Genomic DNA, 12037 nt, shown 5'->3' with positions numbered 1-12037 from the left:
AGGGAAGTGAGTGAAGCAAAGATGAAATAAGATGGGCCCTGAGCTGCTGAAGCTAAGTGATGTGCTACACATTCTCTGTGCTTCAGAATTTCCCAATTTAACATCCACATAAAACTAGCAAATTCTCACCAAACATGCACCCTTGTGTCACGCACAGTGTAAATTACTTAGCATGGGACTGGCATATCAACACCACTCCTAATGCATGTCACTTATTATTACTTCTTACAAAATAAAGTTAAGCCAAAATCAGATCACAAGGTATTCAGATGACATGACTTTACTTAATTTCTAAATAAATCAACCTGGTAATGATTTTTGAAAGCATTTTTTTCAATTATACATCATGAATGACTTCTTAAGCTAGATTTCATTAGATAAACATATAATTCAAAAGAAAGGTTGCTTTATAGATGATCTATATTAATCAGTGTCCCACAGATGCCTCCCACAAGCTTCTAAATAAATGTGAGTTAAAACTGAGTCTGTCTGTGGACCCAGATTTTCGTGATTCCCAGGCCCCAGACAAACTGAGACACACTCCCACCTTGCCCATCAGCTGGATTATTCTTCACTTAAAGGTAGCGTGAGACAGCTCCTTTATCTACAGCAGAAACCGTAGAGGACGGGCCCTGCAGTCGAGTCAGTAATTGTGTGCTACCCTGGCCACAGCTGACCAGACCAGCAGTGGACACCTGCCCTAACAGACAACTGAATGGGCTCCAGGACCCAGAATCACTGCTTCAGGGACCTCTGCACACCATGACACAGAAAGGACCCCTATACCCTTCACAGGTCCACCACCAAATTCTTACATCGATTCTTCAATACTTCAATTTTATTTTTGCTCAAACAGAAAAGAGTGAGCATCGGTCAGACCACCATCACGTCGGGCAGAGTAAGGACCTGCTTCGAGGAGGCAGAGGTCCTGGGAGTGAAGAGAACTCAGGTACCTAAAACATCCCTCCCTAAGGCACCTCTCCCGCCAGATTTCCTGATGCGCATTTCACTTGGTGTCTCTGGTATTTTTCTTATGATCCAAACGGAGACTCTATTTTTTCTTTTAAGCAAAATAAATCAGTTACACAAATGATTACTACTCAAAGGAGGACAGAAGAGCAAAGCAAAAGGCCACACTACTGTCACTCTCCCAGAAGCCACTGGACACATGTTCCTGGGAGCAGGGGCTAGGGCCCACCTCTTCCGGGCAGGATCACCAGGGCCTAAAACGCCGCCTGACACGGAGTAGGCAAATACTTGTTGAGTGGGTGACTGACACTTGAAGTCTTTCAAGGAAAAGATACCCACACACTGGAAGCTACAGCATTTAAGTAAGGAACCATGATGTGCCAAAGGGACGCCACCATGGTCTGAATGATTGTGTTCTACCCCAAATTCTTACTGTGAAATCCTAACCCTCAAGGAGATGGTATCAGGAGGAAGGGCCTTGGGGAGGGGAACAGGTCATGAGGGAGGAGCCCCCATGAGTGGGATTAGTCTCCTTATAAAGAGACCCTGCAGAGCACCTCTGCCCCTTCCACCACGTGAGGATCCGAGAAGTCTGCAACCCAGAAGAGGGCCCTCGCCCGACCAACCCTGATGGCACCCTGACCTTGGACTTGCAGCCTCCGGTACTGTGAGCCACAAATGTCTGCTGTTTAGAAGCCACCCAGTCACAGGTATTATGGGATGGCAGACTAAACAAACTCACATTATGGCCGTGGTCCTGGGGACGATTCTAGGAGAGATTTTAAGTATGAAGTGGCACAGATTACATACACCACAGGAGTCTTTCTAATGACCTTGAAGTTACCTGTTCAGCAGGTTACACATACATTGTACACGGTCACAAACAACACGAGAAGCAAGGGGGTGTTCCAGGGAAGAAGTGGCACAAGCAAGACAGGATGGAACCCGCACGTTCACTGGACAGGGAGAAAGGTCTGCCTAGAGCCGGTGGCTGGAAGCCGAAGGACAAGGGGGCTTACACTGCCAAAAGACACAAGGAACTGCTGCATTCAGTGGCAGGGAAATGACAATGACAGTCCTTGGCTTTATCTGGGAGGACGGTGGAGGGGATGCGGCAGGACCAGGAGACCAGGTACAGGGAGGGACACCGACTCCAACACGACACTCAGCTGCACCCACTGTGTAAGCGGAATGGGGAGAAACGGCCACTTCCAGAAAGAAGCACTCAGGAAACAAAACTCTAGCAGGAACTTAGAATGCCTCAAACTCCCTGAAATCAGGGGCAACACTGCGTTGCTGTTTTCTTTCCATGTCCTCTACAATGAGGACCCAATGCTCAGCATCAGTGACACTTAAGTCCTGGCTCAGTGCAGCCATGTGTCAAAACTTGAGGCTGACCCCAAGCTGGGGTAGGGGGGGGGGGGGTGGAGGGGAGCAGAACCAGAGATTCAGGCACTTCCGGAGAATCTGATACTAGACCAGCTGCCTAAAGAGGGGATTGAAGGCATCCAAGATGATGCCCACAGACACCGGGAAGGAAGAAAGGCACGTTTCCCTTTTCCTCAGCCTTCCCCTCACTAAACACAGGCAGATGCATAGGATGTTTAGTGCTGCTCATTCCAAGGGGTTGGAAGATTCTCTCTAGGGACTAAATAAGCGAGCTGAGTGTTTGAGCTGAGCCTTGAGAAAGTGAAAATCAACAGTCTAAATCCACGGTCCTCAAACTCAGGGCCAGAAAGGTCAAGAGTTCCCAAGAGGCTCAGAGAGGCCGTTTGGGAAGATCCCGATAAGAGACTGCTCTCAATTCTCCACTACCCTTGAGACCATCGGCCTCAGGTAGGGCAAGACTCCCTGCCCTCTGCGCCACAGGCAGCTTGGCAGACAGGGGGCAGCTTACAGGCTGTAGTTCCCGAAGCCTTCAAGCGGAAAAGCTCTGGGACCCTTCTCCAACACCTCATCTTTGCAGGGTGGCAGGGAGGGGATGGAAAATTAGGCCCTCCAACTGACCTGGGAGGGAGAAAGTCAGCCTGAGAAAGCTTCTGGGAACAGCTGTGGGGAAAAATACAGATCTGAGTGACAGGCAGGCCTGACAAAGGAGAGGAGGCTCTGATGCCAGAAGGGTTTTTAATTCAGACAGAAGAAAATAAGAAACAGTGGCAAGGAGTGTTCTGCCAAGGTACATGCTTTTTCTAAAAAAGGTTTATGAAGTCAAAGCCAGTCTCAAAGCTGTTTCTGAATGAGTCTCCCCCAAATTCATCTGCTGAAACCCTAACCCCCAGTCATGGTATTTAGAGGTGATTATAGGTCTATAGGAGGTCATGAGGGAGGGGCCCCAGGCTGGGATAAATGCCCTCATCAGAAGAGGAACAGACCAGAGCCCCTTCTCGCTCCACCTCTCGAGGACACTGAGAGAAGGTAGCTGTCCCCAACCCAGAGAGCAGACCCTCTCCAGACACTGCATCAGCCAGTACCTTGATCTTGAATGCCCAGCCTCCAGAACCGTGAAAAACAAACATCTGTTTTTTAAACCACTCGGTCGAAGGTATTTACTCTAGAGCCGCTCAAGCTAAGACAGCCTCTATTTAAGAAACACTGGCATTAAAAAATATTATCCTCTAGTGAGAAGAAAAGAACATAGTTTTCACTTAAGCCATAATACGATGAGAAAGAACAGGAAACCACTCTTGAAAGATCTGTCCAAAATATAACTTAGATTCATGTTTCCTACTGTAAAGTCAGAATGAAAAATATGAAAGAGGGCAGAAATGATGATATTAACATCAGGACTATCAACAATGAAAACTGAAATTATAAACAATTTAAAAAACAACTTAATGTAATACAGCTTACTTCCCCAAAATGACTTTCTGGAATATCTGAAATATTTAAAGAGGCTAAAAATACTTTTTCAAAAATAATTTTCTTGACCTGTTAAAATAAAGATGTCTGAATGAAAATTAATAAAAATACCCCAGACTACTAACTATCAAGGTCCACATCCTAGGCAAGATAGCTTTCTAGGACTTACCACATGAATCAATCTCTGAGTCATGACCTCATCATTTTACAGACAATGGCCTATGTTTCTGGAGCGCATCTACAACCCCTCAGAAATGACATCCTGTAGCCTTCTATTCCTAAAAAAAAAAAAAATTATTTTACATGTGATCAATTGTGGTCACCCACACACCGTACAGTAAGCTGCAGCACTCAGTTATAGAAAAGCACAGTATCCTATCTCTGATACCTCTTATCACATATGCCTCAGAAAGATAAAAGCCAGATGCAAACACCACCCTTTAATAAGATCTTTAACATCAGATAGAGCTACTGACCCTGCTTTTAACTTCCAGACACACTAACAGAAATTTTATTCATGTCCTTGAAGTTTAAAGAATTTTGAGAAACCCATGTCCAAAATATTACATTTTTTTTTTAAAAATCTGATTCTTAGAAACTCCTTTAGCAACCACGCCCCACTTACACAGCTCCCAGACATTCTCTGCCACCATCCCTTTCTTCCTGCAATATACCTTTTCTTTACTTGTTAGTGCTTTACACGATATAACAAAACAAATGCAAAAATACTTAGATAATGTGATGTGTAGGGCACTGTTCTCAGTGTTTTTGCATATTTTAATCTTCATAACAGCCCATTTTCCAGTGAAAGCTACTGAGGCACCAAGAGGGGAGGTAACCCGCCCAAGTCCCAGTCGTAGTGATGGACCAAGATCTGCCCCCACCCCTCTGGTTCCCTAACCCTGGCTTTAAAATTGCACGAGCAAGCTGAATAGTAAACATTAAGAATACAGACACATCATGCAAGCAAGGGAGACCAAAAACTACATGAGGAATAAAAATCTTAGTTTTTCTCTGGTCTTCCTCCCGAACCAGCTTTATCGGTAACGTCTGGATGCTCATGTGCCATGGAGGTGCCTGGACAGTCTGACTCCTCGGGGAGGGAGCTGCATGGACAGGCGGGCCTTCTTGGCCAGATCTGTCTACTTTACTCTGTGGTTCCACATGGCAGCAGGTGGGGTGGTGGCTTCACCCCCACATCCCACTTCTTAGAAAACCTGCACCCTAGACGCCTATTTGCTACAGTGGAGTTATTCTTCTCTAAGTTATTGTAAGTAGAGTCACCATTTTGTGCTACATTTAATCAGTTTGGATCTCTAAGCTTCCCTAGAAATGTTACTGTATCTTTCCTACATTTGCTTCCTGAGAACCAAGAACCGGGGGAGTTAGCAGCACAGTCATGATTAGTCAAGAGAGGGTAGAGAAGAATGTAAAATAAGAATGCATCAGCTGTTTTAGAGAGGAGGAGTGTTCTTAAATAGGGCACAGCCAGCTGGGGAGGAAGAAGGGAGGGAAGGCATTCTAGGGCTGTCCTGGTGTGGTATAATAAAAAATATATTTGGTCTTGCTCTGTGGTTTCTGGCACAGAGCTCCCAAAACCCCTGGAATTTCCGGAGTGATAGGGAGGTCTTGTTATTCAGACCAGCCCCTTAAGACCATGCCCAAGTTTATGCTAATGAAGTGACTCAGGTTTAGCCCCAGCTAGCTTCAGGATGGGGGCTGGCCACAGAAAGACCAACCTACAGGATTAAGAGGGTGGGAACTTTCAGCGCCAGCCCCCAACAACCAAGGGAGTGGGGCTAGACACTGGGTTATAAAAACTCTAGAACAACAAGATTCAGGGAACTCCAGGGTTGGGGAACACACTGATGTGCTAGGAGGGTGGCAGGTCTGGAGAAGGTATCCAGGCTCTGTACCTCCCCCAGGCCATACCTTTCCCTATACACCTCTGCCATCTGGCTGCTCCTGCATCCTTTGTAATAAACCATTGATATGAAATTCTGTGAGTCCTTGCAGCAAATTATTAAACCTATTGAGGGGGTCACGGGAACCCCCAATTTTCAGCCAGTCGGTCAGAAGGATGGGAGGGCCAGAACCTTAAACTGGCATCTGAAGCGAGAGGGAGCCTTACACGGTCTGCGCTAACTCCAAGGAGCTGGTGTCAGAATTGAACTGAATTAAAGGATGCCCAGCTGGTATGAGAGAAGCAGAGAGCTGTGCGGTTCAGTAGCCCCTAGCCACATGTGGCTGCTGAGCACTCACGATACAGTCAAGTCCATCTGCGTCCTGCTGTAAGGGTAAAACACACTGGATTCCACAGACTTATGCAAAAAAGAAAGAAGAAAAAAAATTAAAAATCAAACATCTCATTAGTGATTTTTTTTTAAGATTTTTATTTATTTGAGAAAAAGAGAGCGAGAAAGGGAGAGATAGAGCAGGAGCAGAGGGAAGGGGCAGAGGGAGAGGGAGAAGCAGACTCCCCACTGAGCAAGGAACCTGAAGTGGGACTCAATCCCAGGACCCTGGGATCACGACCTGAGCCAAAGGCCGACGTTTAACAGACTGAGCCACCCAGGTGCTCCAGCATTAGTGATTTTTTATACTGACTATAAGTTGAAATGAAATTGAACTAAATAAAATACATTACTAAAATTAATTTAATCTATTTCTTCCTACTTTTTAAATGGGATTAACTAGGAAATTTCAAGTTACAGATTTAGCTCACATTGGTGGCTTGCATGATAGTCTATGGAATGGAGCTATTTTAAATGCTTTCATTTCTAAACATGTAGGGACTGAAAGCCACTTTTCATCTGGAATTTTCACCTGCAAAGAAAGCAACTACCTGAGGATGGGAGAGCGGGATGTGAGTAATCAAGGGGAGAAGGAATTAATATTCATCACGTGCTTCATTTGTGCCAGGAACCACCCAGGACCTGGTACAATTTCACCCTAAATCCTCTGGATGATGAGAATCCTCTTCCTATCAGAGAAAAAGGCACCAAACCTCGCTTGCACCAACGAAGTCACAGAGCAAGGACTCCGACTGCACCCCCCTTCCTTCCTGCACAGCAGGGTTGGCAGACTTTTTCTGGAAAAGGACCAGATAATTATTTCAGGCTTTGCAAGCCATACAGTCACTGCTGTAATGACTCAACTCTGTCTTGTATCATGAAGGCAACCACAGACCATATGTAAATAAAAGGGGCCTGGCCGTGTTCTAATAAAACCGGCATCCCAAAAACAGACAGGCAGCCGGATCTGGCCCACAGGCCAACCCCTGTTCTACACAGTTAAAAACAAGACAACGGGTCCAAAATGGAGTTGCTTATGCTAAGACCGGTGTCACCAAACCGAGACTTAACAGTTTCCACTCTCCCAGAAATGGTATCTTAAACCAGTCAGTGAGGAATTGTCTACAAAGTACTACTTGGGTAATCTGCCTGACAGCACCCCCCAGCCCTGCCCCAGCCATCCCCTAAAGGAAAGTGACCTTGTCATGACCTACCGACCTGCTTTTTTGTCTAGTAAAACTTCCTTATTCCCATTCCCTCCCACCTACAAAAGCCTTTCATTTTGTATAGCTTCTCAGAGCTCCTTTCTGTCTGCTAAATGGGATGCTGCCCAATTCACGAATTGCTGAATAAAGCAAACAAAATCTTTTCACTTTACTCAGTTGAGTTTTGTTTTTTAAGTCTGGTGGCAGTGGTAGGATGCAAGAGACTTCTGACGCCTTCAGGGATGGGAAACATAGGCCAACCCTTTGAGTTGTCTGTCTTGCCATTTCCAAGGTCCTCTCAGATGTAAGCTCCACTCATGCCGAGCTCCCGATCTAACTGGCTCTCTAGCCCAGGGCTGACAGGTCAGTCTACACTGACACAAGGCCCTAACAGAGCACCAGTCCTTAGTTAGCCCTTGATTAGTCCCCTGGTTGGTCCATGGTCCCAGTCCAGGACTTAGCAGATCGGCTTGAGCTGGCAGATGGTTTCCCCTGAAACCCAAATCCCTAGCCCCTGGTTAGTCCCTAGACCCCACCTGTTGGAGTCTGCTGGTTTGGTCCATAGTTCCATGTTGGGAGCTGCTGGTGCTGCATACCTAAGGCCTTCTCTCGGCCAGTCCACAGTACCATCTCTTTGGTTACTGCTGGTGTCCACAGCTGTTTCCTCGGTTACTGTTGGTCTCTCTTACTGTGCACATGAGGTAAAGGAATAATAGATCCATAGTTAACGGGAATCTCAGAAGCCAAAGCTGCAAAATCGGTGGGCACAGCAGGCCAAGCACTGAAAAGCTCTTGGAATGCTCGTGCGAGGATAAGCTGGTCACAACATGGGTTAGATGGACACTAGGTCACCTGCCAACCTCAAGAAAATCTCCATGCAATGAGGTACAAGGTAAAGCACCACCTAATCCCCAACCCAGTGGCACATCCCTCTTAGGTATTAATTTGGCTCCGAGGGACCCAAGGCTTAGCTAAGAAATGGGATCCTCTAGTTCCAAAGACTTGAGCATGCCAACTTCTGGTAAACCCGCTTGTTTTATATCTAAACTGTGGTCTTGGAAGCTGTAGATATCTACAAAAAATGACAAAATCTCATGAAGACAAGACAGAATGGCAATGGCCGTCATGGAGAACGTTCCAACTAGACAACATCATTCATTTAAGAAATGCACTTGAAAGCAAGGGTTCCCAAATCAAACAGATTGGGACACCTATTTTAATTGGCATGCGGAAGCCTCCAAAAGACCTCAAGACTCCAAAATTGCTTCATTGAAAGATTCTTTACAAAAGGTTAATAAAAAATTAAAGACACAAGAGGTACCCAAACAAAAGCCTAAGATAGGACTCCTACTGCTCCCCTCTATCCTCCTTTATCTGAATACTCAGTCTGCCAATCCTCTGCCTGAACTGCCTTTCCACTCTGCAGAGACTACACAACTGTAAACAAAAGTCGGCCAAACTAGTGGCCTTAAGGACGCCCCCATTTCTATCCTTGCAGACCCTTCATATGGGCTCCTCCCAGGGTCAGTGGAACTCTGAGGGATTCTCTGGTAAATTCCCACCAGTCATTCCCTTAAACAGCCAAGGGGAAACTAAAATTGAAATTAATGGAAATCCTTTGCAAATTCTGGTCGATACTTGAGCAACACTCTACTTGAAACCCTACTCTGGAGTCTCTAGCTGGGACTGTGGGAAAACTGGCAGAAGTCGGCGAAGGGTGACTTGTGTGTCTTCTTGTACATCTCATTTTGTGTCCTGAGAATTGTCTAAGTCTTCTTCCTATTGCTATCCGGAGTTGGGGAGGGAACAGGGCACAGTAGTATCCTTGGCACCCTCCCTGGTAATGCCTTGTGCGTCCAAGGGCAGGGAGGGATAGTTCAGTACTGTCAGGAATATTTACTGTTTTTCCCAGCTGAAACCTGACAAGGTATTTGAAAGGATCTTTTTTAGCTCTGTGGTCAGTTGGCCAAATTGGAAGCTGATATTCAGAACTTAATAGTAACTGTTTTTAGGGCCCCTCCCCTCAGCTAAAAGTACTCAGAGGGAAAGGAAAACATTCTAAAGACAAAACTCTAAATCTAGAACATAGGAATCTTTTGATTTCCATCTTAGTTGAGTATCTTCTCCCAGAGACAAAGACACAAAATGAAGATGAGGTAGTTGGACGGGAGGGTCAGCCCTTTTGAAATCATTTTAGATCACAACCCAATTCCTTGAGGTATTAAAAACAGTTGCCTTTGTCTTACAAACTGAGTCTTTACAAGAAGAGAAATGCATCTCTGGAAGCAATTCAAAGCCCACCTATCCTTTTAACCAATCCCCAAATCTCACCCATTCATCTTAAAAGGCTCACAGGTACCATAAAATACGGAATTTAGGAAACAGAAGTCCCAGAGGAAGGAACCTGCATTCTCTCCCTGTGGTTTTGAGATGTAAATGTTCTACCTGGTCTCTCTAGGAAGTGAGGTACTTCTTATCAGAGGGAGAAAAAAAGTTGGGGCAGGATATTTGGAAAGGAGGCAAATGAAAAATCTTGAAAGTCTTCTCCACAAATATTGCTAAAAAGTTTAAACCATCAGAATGGGTAACCTTAACTTATCCCATCTTCTAGAAACACAATTAGATTCCAACTGTTCTTTTAGAAACTAGAGAGTTTTGCATTATTGTACCCATCTTATGGTTAAAATTTTATTTTTTATTTTATTTTTTTTAAGATTTTATTTATTTATTTGACAGAGAGAGAGAGAACAAGCACAAGCAGGGGGAGCAGCAGAGGGAGAGGGAGAAGCAGACTCCCCACTGAGCAGAGAGCCCAATGTGGGACTTGATCCCAGGACCCTGGGATCATGACCTGAGCTGAAGGCAGAAGCTTAACCGACTGAGCCACCCAGGCACCCCATATGGTTAAAATTTTAAAACAACAGCTGTAAGGTCTGTGTTTGTATGTATGTATGTTCATGTATGTCTAATATGTATACTGTAGATGTGTGATATTTTTCTACCTCTGGATGGTATTGCCAAAATTATTTTTTTTTTTTAAAAAAAAAGGTCTATTTAATTAGTTTAAATAAAAACATGCATTTACCAAATTAAGTATTTCTAGACTCTCAGAAATATAAAAACTAACCCAAATATTTTTCAGGTTTGCCTGATCTAGGATAGTCTTCGGTAAAAAAAAAAAAAAAAGCGCAAGTTTAAAGTTTGTTGGTTTAATTAAAACAGGCATGTATTTAGAGCTACCAGCATGAAATATAATACTTTTATTCTGCCTGCATTTTCCACTCAAACAGATTTACCTTATCTCTGTTACAAAGTTTGTCAGCAAGAAAAATATCTTAATAGATAACTTTGTTTAATGTCTGCAAAATTTTCATGAGTAATTTAAATATGTTAAAAACAAGTTTTTTAGATAGACGTTAAGTAGGATAAAAGTTTTTAGGTGAACTTTTTAGCCATGATTATGTTTTACGGTGTGTCTACTTAAATAGTTTCCCCAAATATTTTTGATAACTTGAAACTTTGGAGTTTTGCTATGTTAAGTTAAATGATATATAGTCATTGAATATCTACTAGATCATTTTCAAATAAGATAAAATAATGAACATTAATTATTGAACACAGGTTTATCTAATTCTACTTTTGGTTTATTATAGAGAAACTTAAGATATGCGGGTATATTAGTAAACATGTTCCACACAACACGGAGAAATTTACTAGGAGAAAGAATACACTTCTTCAAGTTATGAAATGTATTTATGAGTTTGCTGATCCACAGAAAGCTAGTGTAAGAGACAGTCCATGATTGCTTACTTCTTAGTTTTCACTAGGAAATAAGGACTCTGGGCGTTAAGAATTCTAGTCAATAGAAGTACCTGAAATTTCTTATAAATAACAAGAGTGAAGGGAAACAACTACGTATTGAGTAGACAAGGAGAGTAAAATGACTGGTTGTTCCAGAATGATAAAAAAAACATATATATAAGACAAAATCTGAATGGATATAAACACAGTTGTAGGTTTGTGGAAAAGGAATCTCATAGAGGGAATTTTACAAGTGGTCAAGTGGGCTAAGATTGGAATGGATTTACTTAAGTTTTTCTAATGAGTTTTAATAGCAAGAGTACACTGGTACAAAATTAGAATTTGATTTTCTTCCTGATAAAAGGACAGTGTTCTCTTGGACCTTTAGTATGCTTTAGATCTGAGATGGTGAAAGTTTCCTTATCTTTTAAGTAATCTGCCTAGGCAGCAAAGATTTTGTGTTTTAACCAAAATAACTTCCTGTGCATCACACTGTCTTCATCAGCTCTTGGGTTACTTAAGAAAACCCAATCTTCTCAATCCTAAAAGAGCTAAATTTTGTTCACAACTTTGTAACCGTCTGCATTTGCCTTTAACAGCATCTTCTATTGTCATTTTGGTTAAACAGATAATGAAGTATTATATCATAATGATCTGTGATCCTATTTAGTCAAATGTTCAAACCGCTTGACATTTTGACAACTTCCTAAAATCAAATTCTAAATGGGGGCTTTTTCCACCTTAAAGTAACTCTGAGATTTCCCAGAGGGTTCCTGGAAAATCTCAAAGGATTTGTCTCTCACCTGGGTAAAATATTAAACTAATTAGGTTTATCTGCTGTTAAGTTACATGGGAAGCATTCTCAAGAGATACTAAACCTCCTTAGCTTATACTTGTATGGACGCAGGT

General features: G+C 43.2%; 1 protein-coding gene across 8 annotated transcripts in view; it reads right to left on the bottom strand.

Moving 5' to 3' along the window:
- Positions 1-12037, bottom strand: part of NCK2 (NCK adaptor protein 2) — a 148824-nt gene that overhangs the window by 113602 nt on the left and 23185 nt on the right. Inside the window, exons 1-2 of one of the 8 annotated variants that reach the window (XM_032419828.1) lie at positions 5960-6149; positions 3998-4106 (exon numbers count right to left, since the gene is read on the bottom strand). The exons of 6 other annotated variants lie outside the window; for them this stretch is intronic. The gene's annotated coding sequence lies outside the window, so the exon portion shown is untranslated. Of the gene's footprint in view, positions 1-3997; positions 6150-12037 lie in introns of those variants that run through there. One more of the 8 variants, XM_032419836.1, reaches the window with a different exon arrangement.

The sequence above is a fragment of the Phoca vitulina genome, unplaced genomic scaffold, assembly GCF_004348235.1.
Source record: "Phoca vitulina isolate PV1807 unplaced genomic scaffold, GSC_HSeal_1.0 scaffold22, whole genome shotgun sequence".
In the NCBI taxonomy this organism is placed as follows: Eukaryota; Metazoa; Chordata; class Mammalia; order Carnivora; family Phocidae; genus Phoca; species Phoca vitulina.
This window is presented reverse-complemented; position numbering and strand designations above follow the sequence as displayed.